Source organism: Bombus huntii, chromosome 8 (genome assembly GCF_024542735.1).
Source record: "Bombus huntii isolate Logan2020A chromosome 8, iyBomHunt1.1, whole genome shotgun sequence".
In the NCBI taxonomy this organism is placed as follows: Eukaryota; Metazoa; Arthropoda; class Insecta; order Hymenoptera; family Apidae; genus Bombus; species Bombus huntii.
The window spans coordinates 16906670-16932511 of NC_066245.1; the positions used below are offsets into that span (position 1 = coordinate 16906670).

At 43.0% G+C, this 25842-nt stretch overlaps 1 protein-coding gene across 7 annotated transcripts in view; it reads right to left on the reverse strand.

The window, feature by feature from the left end:
• LOC126868420 (RNA-binding protein Musashi homolog Rbp6) overlaps window positions 1–25842 on the reverse strand; it is a 773477-nt gene that overhangs the window by 232772 nt on the left and 514863 nt on the right. The window contains exon 1 of one of the 7 annotated variants that reach the window (XM_050623815.1): window positions 8350–9282. The exons of the other annotated variants lie outside the window; for them this stretch is intronic. The gene's annotated coding sequence lies outside the window, so the exon portion shown is untranslated. Of the gene's footprint in view, window positions 1–8349; window positions 9283–25842 lie in introns of those variants that run through there. 7 annotated transcript variants of the gene reach the window in all.

The following is a 25842-nucleotide window of genomic DNA, read 5'->3' on the forward strand; positions in this document are numbered from 1 at the left end:
ATGCCTTCAAAACGGAACGTTGCGTACTTGAAAATTTGTTCGAATTAAATTGATAAAATTATTCTACCATCTACTTGTCGCGTATAGTAAAAATATATTAACTTTTTAAGAATTTGAATCCCTTCGTGAACGAATTTATTAGGACTAGATAGAAATAATAAATTTCTGTTTTTCTGGGAAAGTAAATGTATGGCCACGTACGTGTCAATATCTTACGCAATTTATTAAAAATAGAAATAATAATTTTACACAATCAAATTCGACTAATTAACAGTAACCTCCAAATGAAATAAGAACAACAATGTAATCAAACAACATTCCAGGAATATAATAATAGAAATAAGATTATAAAGCCACAAATGTCAAATAAATGTCTAGTTCCTCGAATGTACCATTACGTATGTCGAGACAACGCGCATCGTGGATCTTTATGAAAAATATCTGTCCGATACGTTAGCGGAGCGAGCACGAACACCGACACATTGTGATGCCGTGATACTATCGTTGTATTAACACGTCACATTAGAATCGTACGTGTCTACCTTAAATGAGACACGCCGAGGTCTGATGCTATATGCATTTCCACACATTTTCCATCGATCGCGCGGGCAAACACATAGAACTGGCGGTCAACGATAACGCACGATACCACTGTATGCCGCGGTTATAAATCACCGCGCAATGCATCGTGTCGCCGATCTTTGTGTTAATCACATTCAGCCATTTAATAGAAAGAAATATCGAAAGTAAACGTTTCCGTTGCACACGGGTGTGTGGCATCTATAATCAGAAAAGTATCTTAAAGGCTCGTACTGTACATACATGCACGTTTAAAAAGTGTTCGTCTAAAAATCCATCGACAGAAATGTTTTAATTCGAACTAAAAAGGAATATGCATTATCATCACGTGGTGGAATCAAATAGCTGACGGTTCTTCAAATATCTATATTTGAATTATCGATTTAATATAATATTTATTATAATGCAATATTTTATTATAATTATTGAAAACAAGCAGACGTTCTCCGAGTATTATATTTGCATTACTGTGAATATTTCAAATATTTCATTGGTTATTTTGTCAATGAAAACGTTAGTAATTTATTATACGTAAATTATGAACACACCAGAAAAATTCAGTTGCGATTCCGAATATATATTAGTAATACAGAAATTATAAATTGAAAAATGTATCTACACTAAAAATCCTTTCTATGACATGAATTTCAATTTCTTTTTTGATTTATGCTATAATTCATAATGTTTTCAATAAAACTTGTCGAAATTGTACAGGATGAGATTTGAGAATAGGAACGATTAGATATTACTTCATAAGAACTACCACTTCGCAACGTAACTAGTTATTAGTTATCAGTCCTAATATCACCGAATTGATTCTTCAAATTCTACCATATTGGAACATTTACAGAGTGAAACCTTTGATGATTATTTCTGGGTACGGTATGAGTAGATTTACCAATGAGAACCTGTTGAAATTGCCTTGAAACAACGGAGAACGTTTACAATGGCTCTTGTAGTATGCATGGCTTAAACAGCCACGAAAAGGACGCGTATTTAAACGCGATTTGACGGTCAAACCTCTGGTTACCTCTGTTAACGCAGATCTTGGGGTGTAGCATACGCACGGTAACGAGGGATTAATTAACGACTCGTGTACAGCACGGAAGCCCAATGCATGTCGACCGACATGTCTGTGTTCACTGAGATAGAAACCTCAATTCTCTGTCGACCATGTACTCAGAGCATATGTATAATCTCTATCAAGGAACTAGATAAAATTCATTTTACATGATGGAAATCAGGTTATTTTCGATTATACGACATATCTCATGATTTCATATTGCAATGGAAATGATAATCGATAACTAGTTACAGCTATTTAGAGCAAGCGTTTAAATCAATGACTTATGATGAACGAATTTGAATGACAATTACATTGAAATATGGTAAAATTTTGGAAATACTCCATAAAGAGATTTTATTCGTGCAAAGTTGGACATATGTATATAGGTATCAGAAATAAATGGGAAGTAGTTTCCGCATTCGTCTGTTTGCCTCAATGTTTGTAAAAAAGACAAAAGTGACCTGTTGCAAAACTAGTTTGACAAAAGCATGTGTAATTGCGTCGTTGTGATATTTCCACCTAAACTTTATTATTTGGTGAATTTTTCTTTGACGTTATTCTGCCGAAAGAGGTCGGAAATAGCTTCAAACGCAACTCTCTTCGAGCCATGGAATTTTCAACATTAAACATCAGTTGTCGTTAAACGAAGCTGAACCGCGGCTAAGTGTATTACAATTCATGAATGTTTGCCTCCGATTTAATTCACTATTCTACAGGCAAAATGGAAAGAGAAAAATATCAATCTCATTTGCGAGGGAAATGAGATTACGACGGAGCAAAGCACGGAAGAACTTGATATCGTTAATTAAATTTCATTCAAAATAATTACTTGCGATCTATAATATTAATAAAAAGAACGAACTCAAATAATATATTAATATAAAATTTTAAATATCAACGATAGACTTTAATATTTTCTATATTTATTTTAATTTACCAAACTATTGACATCCTACAAAATGTTCAAAATGTTTTCAATTTAAACCATACTTGTCTCTTCTTTATTAAACGCACAGTTAATTTTCAGAAACAACGCGGATCACTCTAACCGATATAATGATAGTCTGTGTCTAGTCGCGCAACTATTATGCGAGATTTAACGGTGACGTTAATTAATAACGTCGAAGCTTCAGATCGCATAGTACGTGAAACACGCGAACTCGCGCTGGAATTGCGTGCACGCACATTGAGCGTCGATGAGCCCGGCTGATTAACCCCAGCGCGAGAAAGGAAGAGAGCAAGATACCAGCGGCAACCCTGGTCTCACGATACGCACACAGGAGCGTCGCTTGCTTTGGAAAATACGAGTATTGAGTATCGGGAAAATGTTTCTCGCTTCGCGTCATGATAAAACAGTGTCGAGATCGCATTCCTTCTACGTTCTAATTTCTGTAACTCCGGTACGTTCACCGATCGCGTCGCAATCGTTTCTGGAAAACGTTGCTTATAATTATCGTCCCGCAGTATCGTCGTCGGCCATCGTTAATTAATAGCGAAGTGAGTGTCTGGCGGTTTTCGTTCCGCATTGCCATAGTTCATTAATCGAAACAGTGTGCCGTGACTATATTTTCGTTCGTGCGTTTCGATTGATTCTGACTTCTATTTTTGGTATCTAGAAAAGGAAAGATTCGATAGTTGAAAATGAAGAAGAAAGCTTTGGAAAATCGATCATTATCATTCGATTACATAGGAACAAGCCGCGTGAATAATGCAATAGATAATCGTTTGGCTAATAATACAACGGGAATGCCGACGCTTTCTACATTTACGGAAAATTAGGGGTGTCTGTGCGGTGACGCGGTATTATTTGGTATGAATAATAATTTTCTATGAAATCGGGAATGCGGTTGGCTACGTTTATAATTGATTAAGCGATTAACGCGATAATTATACCGATATTACTGGCCAAGCCGCCGATTACGTCACAATTCCGAATCTGGATCTCGTAGATAAATTTTAGCCGTTTTCAAAATTTATCGTTTAAATACTTATTTTACCAATTTTATTAGAAATCCTTTAACCAGAAACGATTACCTCTTATACAAGCCATACTAAATGCTATAAAAATTACATATATTAATATTCCGTACTAACATTCTGTCAAATCCAATCACCATTAGCTAAACATACCCCTGTTGTTCCAAAAAACAGAAATATTCCACCTGCTATTCTAAAATCCTAATATCGAGTGTTTTATTAAGAAACCTTCCAAAATCTGCAGTCCGGTTTATAAAAGTGCAAGGATTAAGGAGAACCTGCTCGACATCTCTCGAGCATATTCAACAAATCCGATGGTGTCTCACGGAATTACATTTCGCATTTCATGTCAATCTGGCGTGTAAGAAAGACGTGACAAATATCAAATAGTAGTATGTGGGCCGAAAACGGCGAGGGAACTTGAAGGCACTCTTTCTCTCTATATTTGCTGCGAAGGGAGAAGAACCGTGCATACACGCCTAGCTGAACGTAAAGAATGAAAGTGGTCGGTCCGAGTCACCTACTTTTGCATCTCTGCTCGTTTATCAACGGTATCAGTGAGTGTGACGGGCTGCAAGGATTCTCAGAACGGGGCTGGCCGGTACGCCGGACGGGGTTTAAAAGCGTTTCGATGTAAACAGCCCTGTTATTCGCGAATTCGGCCACCTAATTCCTCCAAACGGTGACGCGTGATCGTACCTCCCCTTTATTTCTCTACATCCGCTTCCATTGGTCTCATTCCAATCGAATATCGTTAAGTACCTGGTTTTCATACTCTTTTGAAACATCGAAAGTAACAAGAAAAACAATGTTCTTAATATATATTACTTTAGTATTTGAGAATAAAATGGGTGAGTTTTGGAATCATTTCTGTGAGAATTATACGAGAGACAGGTTTCCAAAAGAGGAAAATATTGGAACTTTTAAGAAGTAGTTTTAGACATATATGATCAGACGTAAGGAACTTAAGAAATGTTTTACTTTCCATAACGAAGTTCTTCGACCGTCTATGAGTAATCTTCAAGCAGTTTTTATGAGGTTTCATACTTCTCCCTTTAATAAGATCTTTTCTTTCGCCGACGTTGAAAATGGTTATTTTAATTCTACTGCGGTCTTCGAGTTTTTACATACCAATCACAGATTCTCTTTTAATGTTTATTTAGAATTAATGCTTTCACCGTAAGAACCTTCGGAACGCATATGCCCATCAATAACGAGAGAATTAACTAAATTATTCTCTGTATAACCCTAACCCTTGAATATATTTCTTCCACGCTAGTTGGCCACGGGAAATATAACGAAACTTCTCATAAAACCACCCACCCACATTTATATCGAAATATCAAGAACCGAAAATGGAGCGAAGAAAAACAGAAAGTTGTCGTCAACTCACACCAGCCTTTCTCCTTTATCCGATTATTATCGACATCAAAGTCACTGAGAATAATTATTCGCAAAGCGGATCAACTTCTCCTCCGCTTCATCTACTCACGGCGAATCCTAAGTAGCTTGAACTCGCACCGCGAGATTCCGATTCTCCAAATCTTCCTTTTCCTGCCAAGGAACACTCGGTGTCGCGACTGTTCATGATGCGCTGTTTTAATTCGTCCCCCTTTACGGAATAACGATCTCTACGGTCGGGTCGCGTTTCCAGTTTGCGAATAGCCGGCCGACCACCGCGAAATCCGCTTACTTCCCTTTTGCTCGCGCAAAGCGGCCACAGAACGAGCAAACCAAGCTTCTTTCCACGGAGAAATCCGCATCCAACGATACTTGTCTATGTGTGCGCGCGTCTCTCTACGTGCAACAGGAGAGCATGCCGCGCTCGTCACACTGCAGCAAACTTTCGCGTTTTTCCAAAGTGTATAGGAAAGGTCGAGGCTTTCGAGGATCCTGTCCGAGGAGGAAAGAACGACCAACAATCGCTGGACTGTATCGCTTCGAGAAAAAGTCCGCCGCCCCTCGAGCGAGCAAGTTCAGAAGCGTCGTTCTCTGAGTAATAATACGTTTTGCCGGCGCAACGTTTAATCAACAACCCGTGCCCGCCACTCCTCTGCCAGCTGCCTAGCTTTGAGGAAACTTTTCGCGCGACCCGATGAAAAATATTTATTACGTTTATACGTTCATCCTATCCTCGAGCTGCCTTTACACCCTTTTATCGAGACGTTCTGGCGTTTCGCTAGGAAACTCTGTCTACAACGCTTTGGTTTCCGAGGACTTCGCGATGGATAGATGGGAATGAAAGTACGACAGAGACCTTTGCCAGCGTGGAATTGAGGGGATTCGGGATACTCCGGGAGAGAAAGTTATACGCTGTCCAACTGTTGTTTGTGTGTCTGATCAGTATGTGATAGATCTACTTAACTACGGATTCTAGCGTCTCGCGTCAGATACGGTTGTTGAATCGTGTTAATTCTTTCGTGGTAAAAACGTTATTGTATGTTGGGGAAGAATATAGCGTTTGTAGATATAATACTCGGAACGCGAGAGGAACGTGTCACTTTGCACGGCAACTTCTCGTTCTGTGGTTATTTGGGAGCGGAAGAAAATGTGTAAATGGTGTTACTTCACCCGTATGGAAGATTTCGATAGACGAAAGAATTTGTCTCTGTTAATTTAATCGTGATCATCAACCCTTTAATTAATTCCCATAATTCTACCCAATTTTCATGTCTGCAAACATACAAAATAGATGACAAGAAATAAGAAAAAGGTAGGAAGCAAAGGGCAAACGTTATCACCTAAGGATAGACGATCGTGCAACCATAAATTCCATCTTCCACAGTCGACAGCTAGATGTCTTGGTTTTTGTTTACACATGATATACGAGCAAAATCCACCGTTCCTCGCGATACCTGGAGAAATATGTCGGCGTCTGTCGCTCGAAAGTGTACGTGCTAGAGTACGCAGTCATGTGTCTGTGAGAATGAGAACTAACTTGGTCGCAATAGAATCGAACTTGGAATGGAAGTGAGAAGGGGTAAAAAGAGGTATTGGGGAGTAGAAATGGGAACGGATCCTCGTTTGATAGCACATGGACGCGTATGCGGAGTGGAGAAGATAGAACGAGAAGAGAGGGCAGGAAGATTCGGAGCCGCGGATTATCCGCGCAATCATTGGAGTCGATACTCTCGACAACGCGATTCGCTCGGTGTAATAAAGCGGAATGAAAAAAATCGTTCGTGACCTAAATTTTGGCCACGTTACACCGCCCTATCATTCGACGTATCAGCGAGCTCGTTAATGATCATTTTAATGTATGCGACGCGGCTCGATACGCCAGCGGAAACGTTACTTTTTCTCCGGCGGCAGACGCGCGGCAGGAATTAATTAAAAATCCCATCAACGGAGGGAATTGTGTACTTTAAATCGGGAAACGATTTTCATCGGCGAATAAATTGAAATCGACTCGAGAAACAGTCTTGTCGTACTTGTCCAACTACTTGGAGGATAAAGAGGCGTTTTTGTTCGAGATCAAACGGCGGGAGAGAGTATCTGTACAGAGGAAGTAGGTTAACGTATTTAAAATCTCGATACAGAGTGACTACGGGATAGATGTGGCCTAGAAAGACAAAGGAGAGGCGCGAGGCGCGCATCGTGATCGCCCCGTCTCAGAAATATATCATCGTTCGAACGCGAGTTGCTCGAAGAAATCTTGAAAAACTGCACTGAAAGTAACGCTCGACCGACTCGTTGAAAGGAGAAAATAATAATTATCGAGCAGTGGTCGCGAGGCGGGAACTTCGGAAGTAACGATCTCGTTATCGTTTCGCTTGGAGAATCGAAGGACTTAAGATAATAAGTTTGTTTGGGAGGAGGAGAACGTAATAAGGAACTAGAGTAATTTCTCTCCGGTGAAAAGGAAATAGTATTCTCCACTCTCCGTTGAATCACTCAACTTATTAATTCCGTTAATAATTCATTCATCCGATTTGACGTACCAAAGTACAGCATAGCCATGATTCTCAAAGAGCTCACGTTCACAATGAAACCAGAAGAATATCGAAAGAAGTTTTCATCCTCGCGTTGCAATGCAAGAAACTCAGGCACCCGGACTTTTCTTGTCATCGAATCCTATCAATTGGCTTGCCCGTCAGCGGGATTAAAGTTTTGTTGGCGACTGGCGACCAAAAGAAAATACCAACTACAGACAAGGAGACAAAGAGAACGACATAGAGGGAGAGACGGATGGAAGAATCAAAGATTGCACGACATGGCTATGAAAGGTCCGACGCATCGAGTGAAAGGTTTCGGAACTTCCGGCGAAAACTTGGGGAAGCGAAGCTTCCTTCGAACGTCATTTACGCGAAACTTTTCGGTCACTGCACATTGTCTGGAGAAATAAACGGTGCAAGAGATAAGAAGGACAGGAGAAAAGAAGCAAGCTCGATGAGAGATCCACCAAGCCGGGTTAGTCCGTCTCTGTCCGACGGATGACATCCAGGATCAAGCTCCACCCACACACACATGCCTGCAGCCAGCACACAACGTAATACCCACACATACGCGCCCACTCGTGTATGTACACACATATAGATGGTCGTACGTATAGAGGTAGCCGCGTAGGAGAAATTACGAGCGTATAAACATCCACGCGATACACCTACACGTTCACCAGATATACACGATTTCCTTCGGGATGATCGTTCTCTGCATTCCATCCTCCGTACCGATACATAGATAGGATTGTTCCTATATAGTCAAAGATTTGAATGCAACCACTGTACCTTCTCTGGGGTGATGAGCGGCGTGATGTACGTGGTGACCGCCGTCGTGTACACTTTTCGATGACTGCCGGGTGCTGCAGGTCACTCAGTACTACCGCGAGTACCGAGTGCCGTGCGATCAACGCTATGGCCTTCCTTTGCGAGAAGAAAAACTGACGAGCGAGAGACCGACGGTGTCTCGTGTCGGACGCTCGCGCTTTTTCAGCACACGCGTGTATATCTTGTATCCAACGGCTTCCAGAGGACGTGAACGTCACGATCGCTTCGTAACAGATCTCGTGCGTCAATCTGTTTCGAATTCAGCTGACGATCGTTCGTCAGGTTACGCAGATAGGTGCCACTGTTAACGATGATTACGACGTGAACGACGATCACGGTGATCAAACTCACAGCTGGCGATCGAACAACGATACGTACGATCCTCTTGATCGAACGACGTCTCGTCAAACGGTTTACATTCGCGCGCGGTACACACTTGTCACGTTAATCGTCGTGGTTGCTACTCGCGGACACTGGAACCGGAGCAGATGAGCCGTCGAGATTGCAACACGCGTGAAACAACGGACCCAAAAAACGGAGTGACACACTGCAAGAGCCACACACCGCAGCTAATCAAATGTCGAACGTACTTGATTATTTATCCTTGGTGTCAATTGCGCGTGAAAATCTCCCGGTCACAGTGTTTGTGTATGTCTTCGGAACGGCTGAATGAGCGCCGATCGAATCGCTTATTGTCCTGTATATGGCTTGTTATCCTCTTTCTTGTGTCCTCTTCTCGCAGTAGCGGGAGCGGCAGCGTGCACGAAGACGGAAATGAACGATCAGGCAACAAGAACGTTAAAAAGAGAGAGAGACAGATATAATCCGTGGAGCACAGAAAGGCAGGTGGTCGTTGTCGTGCTCCTTGTCGCCGTGCGTCGAGTTCAATGCTGTACGCTGTGATGCCGAGAACGGAATGGGGCGACCGTGGAGGCCCGGGCAGTGGAGCCGTAGCGAGGGGAGGTAGCGGAGCCGCGCGGCACCCGATGGTGGGGTGCACGCTCGAGGAGCGAGGGATAGAATAGGGAGGGGCCCCTTTCCCCTCGCCAACGGGTTTCGCCACTATCAGGCGACTGCTACCCCTCCGAGGCGCGCAGGCGCCCCCGGGGCGCTGCCGTCGCTCGAGGGAGATAGCGCCTCTCGATTCTAGCCGGAGAAAGTTCGCTGGTGTGACGGGGATAGAAACACCGACGGAGAGAGGACGAACCAGAGACGACGTGAAAGAGGGAGAGAGCATCGGTCTGTTTCTCCTTCTCACCCGTTTCACCTTCCTTCCTTCGTAGCGCGAGCACCCCAGCATCGACCGACAGCGCCGCTCGCCACGCCGCGTCGCGCCACTCCGCGCCACTCCGCGCCACTCCGCGCCACTCCGTACTCCTCCTCGCCACGCCGACCCAACGGGAATACTTAATGCCAGCAGAGAGCCTGACTGCCTGACTGCTCCTCCTCGCCACGCCACGCTCGCTTGACGGCGGGATAGAAACGCGGGTATGGGGAGAACGCTCGAGTAGAGTGAACACATCAGAGGGGGGGACGATGCTGGATTGTGCTCGCGAGCATCGTGTTGCACCGATGCCGAAACGATGCATTTTCGGTGCATGACTACTTGTTACGCGTCCGCGAGCTAAACTTCTCGCATCATGCGATATTGAATAAAGTGTTTCTTTGCCACGAATCCGGCCAACCAGTCGTTGTTGGACGAGTCTGAATGACGAGATATCGTGCCGAGTTCCCGCCTCTATACACATATACCAGTGCCGCTTCAATCGGGCCGAGAAAATCGGAGGCACAGGTGAACTCTTGAAAAATCCAATTTCGCGATATTCACGATTCGTTGCACCAATAGAAATATAGCTGCAAGTCACGACACACACATGGTAACACGTTAATTCTTTTTCAGTAGAGATGATAACTAGGCCACCGATGTAACGTCTCATTGACGCGACCAACTGAACGGTAAAGACGAAGTGAAGTTTCCAAGTGATACGAGTTCGCGCTTAAGAAGTCCCTGGTCTGACCAATATTGATCACCACTACTTCCGTCGGGGCCGAAAACCAGCCACTTCGGCGAGTTCTCTCTCTGGCTGGCCTTTGGCCAGCCTCTTCGCGCGTCTGGCAAGTCGATGTAAACGTATCCTATGCTTAACGCGGAAAGAGGGGGTTAACCTAACCTAGAAAGATTTCATTGAGTCGCAACGTGACTTGGCTCGCTGCCAATACTATGAACGCTACGCACACCCGTGTCTTGATCCCCGCTCCTTTTCCAAGCACGCGGCAGAGTTTCGTGAGAAGAAGAAAAAAGGTCAGACTCCTTCCAGAACGTCAATGTCGCACGATTCTTGTTATACTTTGCTGTTTTCTTTCATTTTCGCGAGAGAGAACTGAGAAAAGAACACGATTTTTATACCAAAGTTCCGACGTAACGAAACGAAGTTAACTTTATTAATTTTTTAACTTGCTCTCATAATCGCGACTCTTATCAGCTACACCATCGATTTACAGCGAATTTATTTCGAACTATTAAAGCGCGGTTTGCAGGAAGTCTGCGAGGAGCTGATAACTTGTTGCAGCAGGCCAGAGGCGGCAAGTATTAAATCGTTTAAAAAACTTGAGAGCCCCGCTCGTTTCGTCTTTCGCTTTCACTATCGCTCGACGACAGCCAATCTGTACCTTTTTTCTCTCTTCTTCTTTTTCTCAAGTGTTCCACAATGTCCCACGTCGCCCACGGAGGATATAGAATCTCTTACGGAAGAAATGCTCAAGACGAATAACGCGACCAATAACTCGTGTCGGATTTGGCTGTCGCATTTATTTTCTGTAACGTTGCGCACAATTTGTCGCGAAATATTGCGGAATAGGGCCGTGACCCGACCTTATTAGAGCCCGGTGTTGCTTGTTCTATAAACAAGCGACGCCAAAGGTGTAAGCAACACAGGGAACATCAACTTGCTATTCCGGGATGATAATGGTTGCGAGGCGAGGCGAGTAAGAGGAACGCAGAGGCGGAAGGCGCTGGTGTATTCAGTATTTGGCTTACATCCAACGCAAGATGCTGAATGAACTTGGCGGGAAAACCACACTGGCGTGTGCTTCCTTCTGTCGTGCGAATGGCGCAACTATAACTGACGTTGAATACCTTTTGTACAATGGAAGATCTGCTAAGGTCTCGAGACTGTCTTAGTGTTCTACCATGCGTCTTTACGCCGTGTGAGTTCTTATTAATTGCTTCAGTTAATGATAATATCTTTGAGAAAGCAAATGTATCTTTTATGTGATAAGTTTGATTTGGAATATTAATTTGTTAAACTAAAGCAATTAAAGGGAACGAATCTTGGGAGCACACAGTTAAATATGTAAATGTTTAGAGATAAATATGTAGTTAACCGATTACGTATACACTGAAGTTTAAATCCAATATTACAATGTGAAAAGATAGATGTAATGTAGTTAAATAATTAATTTTGGTTAATTCAATGTAAAAGCAACGTTAGTTAAATAATCTACTAGAGTCGGCCTTAGTAATTTAGAACGAATAATGAACTTGAATCCTAATTCATGAACATTTCTGAAATCCACCTATCTATACCGATAATTAGAGAGCATACAGAACCTCAAACATGTGAAAGTTTTTCGAGGTACTCGCGTGTGGTACAAAAGAAAAGGCGATAAAATTTAGCCACAGCAATTTTGAAATTTTGGGTCGTGGAAAATTATTGCCACAGCCGAGTGCGGGAAACGAGAAAACTTTTACGCGCGGCATGATCATGCCAAAACACGAATTCTTTCAAGAACAGCGTTACGTCACAAAATTAATGCAGGAACGTGCGCCCATATATTTTCATGGCCGTGACGATTAGTGGACCAACACGACTAGAGAGTACACTCTCGCTTGACTGAAGAATTTAAACGATCAATGCGATCCCGTGACAATTTCGAACTTTCCACAATAGTCATTACTCTGGGGATTGTCAACTGCCAAGGATGACGTGTAATCATGATATTGGAACGTAACCGAGTTATCAGGGCGCAGGATAGGTCAGCCCTTTCCTCTAGAGGCCTGATCGGTCAGCATGCGTTGCACAAGCTTCACGGATATGTCAACACACTGTTTGCGTAGTAGCAACACGAGCCACGTTCTATTGGAATTATAGCGAACAACGTAAAACGATAAGCCGAACTGCAGGCTCTCTAATTGGCACTCGATGTTTATGATGGATGGTATCTGAATTGGTATCGTCATGGAATGATTTTTAATTATATCGATTATCCCAAAGTATTAATTTAAAATCTAAAGATACAACGAAATTTAATGTGGAAACTTCGATAAATTAAAAGTAATTTTTTAAACGACTGCTATAGGTTTCAAATGTTAGAAGTAAAAACTGAGGATTTAAAGACTGAAATGAGACGATCGTAGAAGATACGTTCTGATGAAACAAATCGAGATCCTTTCGAATCTGTAATTTAATCACCAAGCGACATCTGCGCCTAAAGGAATGATATGCGTTCAGAAAATTTGTTTTTCCGTTCCTGAACGAACTACTGATTCCACGTAAAGCTGCGTCGCCAAGCAGACGATCCATCGCATTCCGTCCAGCATCGACCAAAAAGGATTCCCTTTCAACCGCGATTCCTGCGATCGAACAAAAGCCTGGCCAGTTTAAACAACTAAGTGCATCACAAAGCGCGCGAGTAAAAACTCCGTTCTGGCTGTTTACGTAACCGAATCGATAAAACGGTGTCTCGAGTCGTGTGCTCACAGAGACATAAATTATAAACGAAAAGAATAGTGGAAAACTTTCCATCCTCTCCCTTTTCTCCACGATACCCATCCCTGCTGGCCCCGCCGTCGCCGCCGCCTCCGGTGCACTTCGATATTTGTCTCGACGACAGTACAAGGGCAGCATGTTTTCGTCGGCGATGAGGAAAACAGTCGGACGGAGTTTCGAATCCCCCGCATACGAAAAGATGAAAGAAGGACACGAGGAGAAGGAGAAGAGGATAGATACTCGATTGGACCAGCCAACTGCAACGAAACTCTTCGATGTCGACCTAGTTCGTCGTTTTTCGCATAACGTTGCCACGCTAGTCGGGTTTTTGGTCGCGATTTTCAGGTTCGATACTTATCCTCCAAGATACGATTCACCCCGTTAGACTCGCCCTTTCCTGCTATTCTCTTTACCTTTGCCAAGAAACTACCCTTTAGCGTTCTCTAAGCTCCGTACCCGCCCCCTTTTTTCGACAGCCACCGCGATTCTACGTGCGCGAATAGCGCTGTGCACGTGAGCGTTTCCCCCCTTTCCTGATCCGTGTCGTGCAACTTCGAGCGAAACCAGTAGTTCGAAACTTTCCTAAAATATTAGATGCAGACCCGTCTCCATGTATTTCAGGGATTCAAGAGAAGTGCGTCTTCTTTGCTACGTAGATACCATTGTTCGACGTTTCCATGTTCCACTTCGTTCTTGTAAGATACCAATTTTTCCTTTAGACTTTGAAAAAGTCAATTGGAAAAGAGGAATACCTGGTGAAGGAAAGCATGAGGTAGACGGATAAATAGTTAGGATCACGCGAACCAGTACCCTAGTAATTAATAGGGTGCACGAAAATGGGACAACGCGATTGCCGAGTCCCTGTACTTCGAAGAAATATGTTTTACATATACTATGTTTTACATATAGTAGCTTATCACAGGACATTTATCAAAATTCTATCATTTTAAATAGCACGTCAAATGGAAATGTAATAAGAAATATAACAAATATTAAGAATGGCGTGAAAAGTATGATAGGTACACCAGCCCATAAGTGGAATTAGTATGTGTGGTAAGACCGCGTGGACGTAATAGAAATGTATCACCATTGCGCAATTTTTCGTCGAGAATTTCGGCGAAGGACGGTTCAAAGAGGCAATAAAGTAATTCGGTGCGATTCTTCTCGGAGAAATTCATTAAACGACGAAACCATCGCTGATAAAGGTAAACGGTCCGCGGTAAGATTTGTCACAGGCGTCGTTGATCGCTAGGATTTTTCAGGTTACGGCGGAGATGGTGCGGAGGAAGATGGCCACGATCGAGATGGACTCGAGCGTTTCTCAGAGCATTCGAATGTTTCACCGAGACGGTTGGTCCAGCAAAGACGAAACGGAAGAAAAGGAGAGTCGAGAACGAGTTGGCTCGGTGCTTGAAGTAAATCAAAGGAAGGAAATGAATTTTTATTGAAGAAAAAGCCGCGTCTCGTCGGAAACGTAACCAGCACTTGCATCGCAAGCTAAATGAAATCTGTGAAAAGTTGCGTGAGAAACAATACGCTTCCAGTCGGTCCCTTTTTACCGCTTACTCCGCTAAAAAAACTATCCCTGGAGGAGCGGCCGGGTTCAGTGGATTTCTTGGACCTTTCCTCCGCTTGTTTTTATGAAGCCTTCGTTTTTCCTCTTTCCCTCGCCCCATCCACGCCTCTTCGACCCGTTGAATCTTTATGAAGTGATTAATGGTATTAATAAGAGGGTTACCTCCTTTGCTGAAGTCCCAAGAAGCCTCAGAGAAACGCGTCGTTCTTTTCTTACCGCGTCGATTTGAATACTCACGGCTTAATGACTTCAACGAACAACAGAGAACCATTTCCCATCCGTATTTACGGCGATTTAAATAAACTGCCGCCTTTAATCTTGATCTGTCGACTTCGATTCCAACCTCGTCTCGTTAAGGTGTACGCATCAATTTCGACCCGGTTTTCGTTCTTTCGGTCGGTTTACGTACCATCAGGAAACTCCATTCCATCGCGTATCTACGACTCCAGTTTGTTTGTGGCCTCGGGAACGAGAGATTAATGAAAGCTAGCACGGCAAGCAGCTATATAATGCGTAGCTTTGGCAACGACGCGCGCTGCGTCATTTGTGTTTGTACTGGCGAAGGAGGAGGAAGAGCCCGGTAACTGTGCGCGAAATGTACACGCAGGTGTGTGTCCGCGACGTACCCTGTTCCACTGAAACTCCGTAATGACTGTCGCTCGTTTAGATTGGTTTACACCGTAATGTGTTTGAGGATGTAATGGCGCGTACCCGATTAGTACGCGGTACTCTATATTACTTCTGGAATTATGACCGGTTTCTGCGGCGGGATTTACTCGGGCAGCCGATTTTCTCGACGTTTATGAATGAACTCGCTAGGCGAACTCGTAATCTTGTTTCCTCGATTTATCGAGCGACTCGCGTTGCCTCTCCGTGTACACGACGTTGAAAAGGATATTTCGGGGAACGTACAAGGTTTGCAACGTTCATTCGATAAATGTACGCCGTCGTTACGTGTAAGTATGAGAACAGTTACGGGGAAATGAGGTGGACTTGAAAAATATTTAAGATATTGCGAACACTTTGAAGAATTATTATTTTGTTCAGAAAGCTGGATTGTCCAGATGTTCAACGTCGTGATAAAATTTTTATCGATTATGTATAATTATGTACAATTATTTTTACAATCACTACATTCTAATTCCCTCTTTTTTTGTCTTGAAATTCTTTCATCGCCTATAAAGCATTAGATACTTTGAAATTCAACGAACGTGCAGGTACATTAATTTCGATCGATCCATCCTTTAATTCGAACGTCAATTACGTAAAAAGCACGTATTCAGCTTCTTCGAAAGTGTACTATGCTTCTCAGTCTTTTATCCGCACGATCGTCGATACGCGTTTCGCGTTAATCAACAGGGGCTACGCGAATCACGAATGTAATTAGTGAAACGTAATTAAAAGATCGGATTATTTGAAAATGTGCTAGGAATTTCTATCTGTGCAACGTGCTCGTATCGATAATAATTAACGTAGACTAACTACCAACGTTAAAAGTCGTGTGTTACAAGATCTTTTGATTCGTAATTGTACAGGTAGAATATTTCCGCGAAGACAACTTTGTTCTACCAACGAGATATTTTGAATGGACGATCATGAATGGTGTCGTATAAATTGAGTTCAAAAATTCAACCGCGTTCAATATTCCATGGTAGAACGGTTCGTTGATAAATATACCTTACGTAAGATAACCGTAAAACCATTATCCATAACTCGAAGTATTAACGAGAGAAATTAGTAGCTCCCGTAAGACTTGCAAGAGCGAGCAATTCGAATAAAAGTCTAATTTGAAAGAATATTTCCGGCATAACTTACTTGGCGCTATATTCAGTGCTAACTATGCAAATTTGAGATTGAATTTTTGAAATATGCCCGGAGAACATTTAAGATTCAGAAGTTAATCAATACAAAAGACTATAGTTCAAAATCCAGCCAGCACTTTCTAAACACTGCCTTTTACGATAAAATATAAAAACTTTCTCCATATTTCCCAGTTCAACCAATTTCAGCGAACACACTGTAAATCCACGTCAATAATGCATCCATTCCTACGGAAAACAATTAACGATTTTAACTCCTTGTAAACTCTATAGATGCCCCCAAAGTTAACCAAATAAAAAAATAAACAAAGGAAGAAAAAGAATACTAAACGAAAATACCACAAAAGAGTCTGCGTCTCTAAAGCAACAAAGAACTCACTTCTATAACCATATATATGCATATATACTTCTATAACCATATATATATATAATAAGCAATCTCTATCGCAGCCCCTGACAGGAACGAGAGGGTCAGCCTATTTAATTTAGAGAATCAGTTTTATTTTCGCCGCTCCTCGGTCGGAGCTACTTTCCACAAAACTTTAGAAGAGAAAGGAAGAGGAAGTCTCGTCTCGGTTCCTCGTGGGTGCTCTCGTCTCCGGTTTGACGCGGAGCCTCTCGAAAACCTTTCTAACACGACACAAAGGGAACAGCGTGGGGAACCGGGGCTAGAACGAGATCGGGGGAACCGAGGGGAGAAGACCGAGACAGCCAGTGGTAGGGGGATCTTTTCGTAAGCGTAATGAAACTGCCTAGTAATCTTAGAAGCTGTGTACATCCTGTCTCACCTCACCGCGACAGTCGACCGGGGTTAAATGTCTTGAAATGGATATTCCTGCTGGTAGTAGGCGGTGGGATTCGGATGCGCCGCACCGGCGACGTGCACAACTTATCGTTTCGGATATTACAGCGTTTGCCGCTGCTTCCAGGGAATTTCGTGCCGCTTCTGAAATTCGGAATCTGTGGAATTTGGGACTGCGTCGCTAACGCTCCTGCACCAAGGCACCATGGAGTTTCGACCGTCGAGTGTCGATTTCCCACCTGATAATTATTGCTTATTACACGGACGAGAGTATTCTTCCGATGTACATTTAAATTGTTCAAATTTTTCCAAGTAAAGCATATTAGACGGCTACAAAATTGTTATACGTGTGTAGGAAGTTACTGTTAAACATAATACACGTCCTTAACTGATCTCTTCTTCATCGATCTTGTATAATTCGGGAACTTTGATCTTATCTTTGAGCTAGTCACCCTTTCTACCTCTATCCCCTTGCACAAACCGTACCGATAGTCAGGACGATGCTTTACAGTGGTCGAAGAGAGAGCATAGACAACATCTCGTCCGGCTGTACCACTTACGTCAGCGCAGATAAGCGCCGCTATTTCCAGGATTAAGGATTTGACTGACGTTGTATTTTCGTCGCGGTATCCCCCCCCCCCCCGGTTATCGGTGGGCAGGGCGCCGTAGAAAACGAGACCCACCCGTGTGGTAAGAAAGGGGTTTTGCTCGAAGGGGTGGGGTTACAAGCAAGAGGTGGCAACGGGTAGAGGGAGGGAAAGAAGAACGGACGAACTACCCCAACGAGACTCACGAAACATTATTTCTAGCCTGAACGTCACGCGGCCTGGCCGGCAGTTAGATCGATAGATAGAGACGTCGGTCCTGCCGTTTCTCTACGTCGAAGCGCCGTCATGCGAAACTCGAATTCAAATATAGAAATGTCTGGCCCAGTGACATTTGGCAGCTCGTATCAACCTCCATCGGAGGTCGAACGGTAGTCCGCCATTCGCAGCACTGTTGTCACTGATAGCAGTAGATCCGTTCAACGGTTTTCTTGTGTTCCCTCTGCCCCCTCTACCGTTCGTTCACCCCTGATCGTTGCTGCTGATCAGTTTTACGCGATCTCGGCGGCATCTGCACCCAAGGAATCCGTAATTAAGAGCTTGTCGTCTCTTCGAACGGGGCTCGATCGTCGCTAGAAAGTGAAGGAGCCGAGAAAACGCTGTTCGATTTAGAATGTCGTTGAATCACTCACCGAATCGACGAGAGATAAGTTTATCGGGGCGACAAACGCTGTGCTCGATTCTTACCTGCAACAAGCAACGTAATAGACATTTTAATTAAATCGGTAACCTCGCAGGAAAGAAATAAGAGTCGGCAATGATTTACGAGTCGATGTTTGCCGTGGAAGTATCTTTGCCAAGCTCTCGAACCTTTCTCCCGACTGTTTCAACCGATTCATCGGCGCGGCGCACTCGAATTCGCAGTTTTACGACCGAGTGTTTCAATAACGCGTCTTTCCAACTTTTCGACCCGGCTATCTTCCGGTAAGAACGAACCTTTCTTGGCGCTTTCACGGCTCTCTTGATTGCATTAACGATCTTAGCAGGAATAAGCTGCGAACGGTGCAGTTGTTTATTTTAGTAAAACATCCTAGTACGATAGTAAGAAGGACGCCAAGAATTTGCATTCATTTGTAAATTTTTTACAGAAAGAAATATTTTCGCTTCTTTTCTAAAATATCGAACGCAAAATAATTATCCTTAAACTCCCCCGCATCGATAGATCACATCCAAGAAATTACACAAATGTCTAATCGTTCCAAATATATTCGTATAAATATAGCCCTATTTTTACAGCGCTATTGTAAAATTTCGCTTTTATAATCCAGGCGTTAAGAGGTTAAGAACCATTCGATCGGAACCTCTTTGAAAGCAAGATTTCACGCGGTGAATTTTCACACCACATCCTCCGCTTATTTTTACACGAAGAATCACCCCTGTTCAAGCGTGGTACAACATAATGACGCGTTTTAAAAATACTCGCCGCTCCGCTGCGTTATCGAGGAACCAGCTAGCGTAACACCTCCCAGTTCGAAACTCTGTTTCAAAGACGACTTTCGTGTATAGCGGTTTACCAAGGAACTGCCCGGTTGAACATGGCGCCAAAGCGAAATTTAACCTTGCCACGTATGGCAAGGAACGATCCGCGTACGTCGCGCATGACTCAAGAGCGCATCTATATTCGGTGCGACGACGGGAAGAGTGCATCGGGCCGAAGCGAGCCTCGCCAAAATGTCCTGTAGCCAATCAATCCGCTAAACGCACGTATTTATCCGTGCCCATCGTCCAGACGACGTTGGATGTAGCCGTTATACTTGGAGATAAATTCGCCGGTGTCCGGTTAATCTGATATCCGACGGTAGTGTTCGACTGGAAACCTATTGCGTCCGAGCTTGTCGCTCGGTTCGAACGGGGCTTCTGTTTGCTATTATTTCTTTGCTTCGCACCTGCTTTCTTGACAGTGAGGAACTACCGAGACTAGAGGAACTATCCCCCTTCCTTCGGGTATTTGCTGCCAAAGTTTATTTGCTATCGAATTAGAAACTACGAATTTCATAAGGCACGTGAAAATGAAGTTAGAAATGTATCGATTCCTCTAGAGTAAACGCAAATTTCGAACAATTTTCGTGTAAAAAAAGGGAAGAATTTTTTAATAAAAAAGTTCTCTTAATATTAACGAAACCTCCTATCTTTTTCAAGAAGTATATTTATGGTTGCTTTCTATTGGTTTATTTTTTAAATTTTGTATATAATTAGCAATGGAACACATAGCGTATCAGTTGTCCATGTATTTTCGAGAAATTAGTCAAATTATTTCGATTATCAGGCCACCGTCGGCCGCTGGAACGCACACACGACACAAAGATAGACACAGAAGCAGCATGTGTCAGAAGTGTCTAGCAGTCGCTGCGGGATTTCGATCAAACGATCAACTAATAATCTACCGAGTCTCTACCTTTCCCGGAAGCTACGCCACTACTCCCGACTCTCAGCATTGGGAACGTGCTCAGTTTCAGGATAATCCCAGCTGCATTACCTTGATGAGTTCCGGACTCCATCTTCAAACCCGGCAAGGTTCGTCTATCCTAACCGTAGTTGTCCGTCGTGCGGTTTTCGGAACACGTATTTACGCGTGCACGACGAATCGCATTGTTCGCGTTCACGAGAGTGTACTCCAGACTGTAGAAGATACGTACAGAATTTTATCTACGACGTATTACGGCCATTAATGTTGTAAGTCTTCCGAAGAAAGAAGAAAATAAGAAACTACGTTGACATTTTGCGGAAATTGAAAATTTTAAGTCCATTCATATTAAGAGTATTGCAATTTTCAGCGAAGGTTGTCAGAGGGAAACTGCATAGTTTGATGGGTGGAAAATTACTGGGAAAAGTTATTGGTTGATAGTGCTTGAACCTTGGAAGGATAGGGTGTTTAGATTGAATAGAAAATTACATGGCAGGAGTGGAGAAAGGTAAAGTGCGTGGTGAATCATCAGGGAGAGTGTAGCAAATCGTTAAAATAGCATGCATGAAGAGAGATTTATCGGATATTTTGCTGTTAATTTATTGCTATTACATATGCAATATTTACTTACATATAATTTAATTTATTATTTATATATAATTGTATATGCATGTTTGTCGCCATTTGTCATAAATATTCAGATTGTACGATTAGTTACACAAAGTGGATATTCAAACACAGTATAAATTAGGAATATTCAAATTTCGATACAAAATACCAATGAATTATAGTTCCGATAAAGCAAAGTTAGAAATTGGCAAAATTATTGGGCCCTAATAGATCGCACTTTCATACCAGATCAGTAGACGTTGCAGAAAGTAGACTTTGCTCGGAATTAAGAAGTACTTTGGATTTATTCACGTTGCTTTCGGACTGGTGCACGTATACATCAAGCGCCGACGTGATGGCGAACTCGGGAAGGGTAGCAGGAGTAACGTTGCATCACGAGACAGGTACGATATCTCGTGGGAACCGAGCTGTTTGGATGAGGAACGATGGAGAAAGAGAAACAACGCGAGAGGAAACAACAGGGCCCGACTTCGGTGAGCTCTGACAGAGCTAATTTATCCTATATTACTACTTAGCGAATCTACTGAGATTTCGGTATCCAGAGGTGCAACGAGCGAGCAAACAGCCGAGGCGGCGAATCGACTTCCGGTCAGGCAACGCCTCTTGGGGATGGAATTTCACGGAAATTGCTCTTGGTCCAAACAACACGGTTAATCGATTCGCGGGACATGGATGTAACGAACCATCCAACGGGAATCCCTCGCTTTTTTCGCCAATTAATCACGCGAATCGATTTGACGTGTAGCTAACGGGGAGCCAGCCATTCTCTCTGCGAAAAAAGCACTTGGTCGATCACGTAGATAAAGCGAAGATCTCGAAGAAAGAAGTCCGCGAAACGCTTAAACGGACGACCCTCTGCTAAAGCCACGTAAAAGTTTGTCTGCGGTGGAGCTTTGATCCTGGAAGACGCTCGTTGTTGGGTCGTCGAGCCTTCTAATCTCGGTGAAACAGCATCGTTAGAGAGAGGTAGAAACGTAGAAAGAGAAACTAGAGGGATGGAGGAAGAGGAGAAAAGGGTAGCAACAAGAAACGACGAGGAGAAGGAGGAGGGACGTTAGCGGCGGCGGCAGGCTCATCTTAGTTGCTCGACTAAATCTCTCTGTAAGCGGGCTAAGCAAGCTCCAGTGGCAATTCGTAACAACTATTAGCGAACCGACATTCATCTCGTTTAACTCGAGTTAGCGCCCAGGACGCGTAAACCAGGCCCAGAGTCCGTGTTAGCTAGCCACGTTGCTTAATGCGCACGTTGGCAACGAGAATCGTCCCCACTAATTTATACGATACCGGACTATTCACACCGGCGACACCATTAGTCAATATCGTTCATTAAATCGATACAACTGGCTGCTCAATCCATGGCTAAACAGGTTGTTTAGCCATGGAACGAGCCCCTTATAGATGCTCTCTGTCCCTACAGACAGAAATAATTAAACCGTTCTACCGCATTTGATGATGTTTAGCTCCATCGCTTCACTGCCGGTACGCGCTCGATCCATCACGCTATCAATACGATCGCTAAGCTTAAGCGGGAAGATGTTAACGACCCTTTCGTTAATTCTCATTGCTGCTACGTTAAATTTATGGTCATTAAAAGGTGATAATCTTCGCCCAGTTCCTTTATCTATTCTCTCTAACCAGAATTTCCTACAACACACGTTCTTTCGTGCGACTCGTGGGAATAAAGAAACGACAAAAGCAGGGAGAAAACGAGAGACAACGAGAACAAGACCGGGGTAAACGGGAGAGATAATTTCATCCGAAATGCTTTACATTAGCGGACGAACTATCAAAGGCCGTTAATACATCGCGAGCGAGCATGCATTTCGCAATTACAGATTGTGCATGCTGGACATGTCCGCACGGTGTATTATGTTATTATCCAAGCCAACGAGCATAAAGCGGTCAAAAGCGGCGGAGGAACACCTGGAGAACCTGCCTCTCGAATCTCGACTGCCGACTGCCTGCTCGAGTTAGGGGAAGATAAGCTCGTTAGCGAATAAGTGGGCTGATGTCGGGGGTTCAGCGGATAAACTGGATAAAGTAAACGAACAAACGTCAAACGACTTTTCACACATTAAGCAGCTCACGATAACCGAGCCGTATCAAACACAGACAAGGATAGAGGGCGTGGGGAGGACTGAAGAACATTATTCTATGTCCCAATCCCCAGTATTCGTCACCAGATGGTATTATTCGCGTCATTAGGGAAATAACGAGAGGCTCGACTCGTTTGTCCCGAATACATCCGCCTCGATGCTCTCCAATCGAGTCACGACTCCGAATTACCGGCAGTATACACCCTCGGTGTTGCTTCCTCTTCCGCCTTTAGCTTTCGCCCTTGCTTTTCGATTTTCAATTTACAGAACAGACGCAGCACCCCCATGGTAGATAAAGCCTAATCCGTTCTATCGCGCTTTTGTTGCGATCTCTACCCTCCTCGCGACTTTCCCTCTCCATTCTTCTCCGTTTCTCTATCGTCTTAGTGTTTTCTTACGTATACGTGATTTTTCTTTCTCTTTCATCGAGAACTTTCCTATTTCGGGATCTTTCCTATAGCCTGCCACTTTGGTGGTAACCTTCTCAACAATCCATAGAAGCAAACATACGAGTCTTATATCGTGGACAAACACATCTATATCCTGTACGAAACATTTTGAAATTTCATTAGTACTGCAATGACATCCGATCGCTGCGATTAAACTGAGCAAAATTCGAAACGAATCTAAAAAGATGATTTTACATGTACACTATAGATACATACAATTTTCTATGAAGTGTTTAAATATTTTCGTGGGCCAAATGACTGGATGCACGTAGACTGAATGCACGAAACGTGCGTTCTTGTCTTATTATCTTGATCGCCTCGTTTGTTTTCATACATGCATGTAGATATATCGTAAGCACTCAAGAAGTACTTATCTTAAAATGCTCCTTAATACATTGTTGCTGAAGTTAGCTGAAATGCTGAAGGTATCTCGCGAATAAAACATAAAGGATAAAAGAAAACACAACACGGGGAAACGCGGTAGCGAGGTATAAATCCATAAAAATCTCGGTAAAACGTGAACGTTTCAAGGCGATAATACCGGTAAACGTAATTTTTGTGCCATTTAATCAACGGCTGAACGCTATCTAGCAGCTACATGATAACAAGTCCGCCACTTAGAGCTTTCTTGTATCGCGTTTTAGCACACACCGTGGTGTATTACGCAAATTTTTATTAGTAAGTGATCTTGTCGGTGAGAACGATCTGTTGTAACGACGACAGCCTAAAAACTGTATTTAATCAGATTTCCACTCAGTGTTTTTCAGTTATTTCACGATTTATACGATACATAACCTTCTTACAGGCCGACGCTAATTGGTGTAGGTTGCATGCTTTTTTGGCATCTATTCTTAATTCCTAATTATATCAGAAACATTGATAACGAAGGAAGAATAGTATCTACTAAAGATTATGCAAAACGGGAAGTTATAATTCGATGTACAAAGTAAGATAATTCCAAGTATTTCGTATACATAAAAGATATACGAAACGCAGAAATAAATATTAAATAACATCGATCCTGGAAAACTTGTATGGGAGTCTTGACCTAAAAACGCGCAATGTATGCTGCCTTATAGCTTGTAGTTCGCATTGTTGTGAAATTTTTCTTTTTTATTCATGCACATGAATTCTCTCTTGATTTTTTGATACTTCACGGCGGTACTAAGCAATAGAAGCAGATTTGCTCGAATTTACTGCAATCGAAAAGAAGTTTCGCTTTGCTGTCCGAACACTATATTCGAATGTACGAATATAATGTCATGACATCTTATAAATTTAAAAGAATAAATTGGAAGTTTTTAGAAATTAACAAACGCGCAACTTTCCTCAGTTCGCGTACGAGATTTGACGTTAACAGGAATTTCAGCGAGAAATATTATCCTATGTTCTGGAGGACTAAAAATTCTGATTGAAGACATTTAGATAGCGAAGATATCGTAATACCATATGGCTCGATATATCCTTGGCCGTTCCAGAACCCTCGCTGAGAAGGAAGAAGCCGAACTCCATCCAAGTGCTTGTAATTGGTCGGGATTTTCCAGGCTCACGCGGCGTTATGCACCCGGTGGCCCAATTTAATATAACTTATGCATATTCAATAGTTTCCCAACGGCGTCGCCGGAACTGGAAGGGGTTATGCACTCTGGCTCGGTTGGCTTGAGACGCACCGGAAGGACAAAAGCTGGCCCTGCTCAGCAATTTCCTCCGACTCCTATGAAAGTTCTCCGACGCAACCAAGTTTCCAGCAAGTCACATTGCCTGACGATTACGCTACGATTTACCACGGATCTGTCGCGACATGGACTTCCGGCCGAACTTATGACACTTGTGTCTCACGCGGTATGCATTGGCCGACGCACTTCGCCTTGTTGGAATACAAGATTCTGAAGCTGATTGAAGTTACTGATTGAGGTTATTGGGTACGAAGTTAATAATAGAAAAATCGAATTTTAATTATCGTAATGTCGTGAGTTGATGAAAGATCTTGACTTTTGTAGCGCGGATTATTAATTTATATTATTAATAAAATAATATGTGCTGATTTCTCTCTTAGATTACTTTCCTGTTGGTAAAATTTCAGAAACAGCACATCTACAGCGTAGATGCAGCACCTTCTAGGATTTAACCATTATTCCAGATATCCTTGCCGCTAGCAATCGCTTGCACGATGATGAAAGCGTCAAAAGGAAAACATTCTTGCGGTCCTTTAGAATATCGACTTTCGACGAGAGAGAGATATCGGCCAGAGGAATAATATTCTTGGCTGTACACGCGGAGTCTAGCGAAAGTCCTACTAAGAG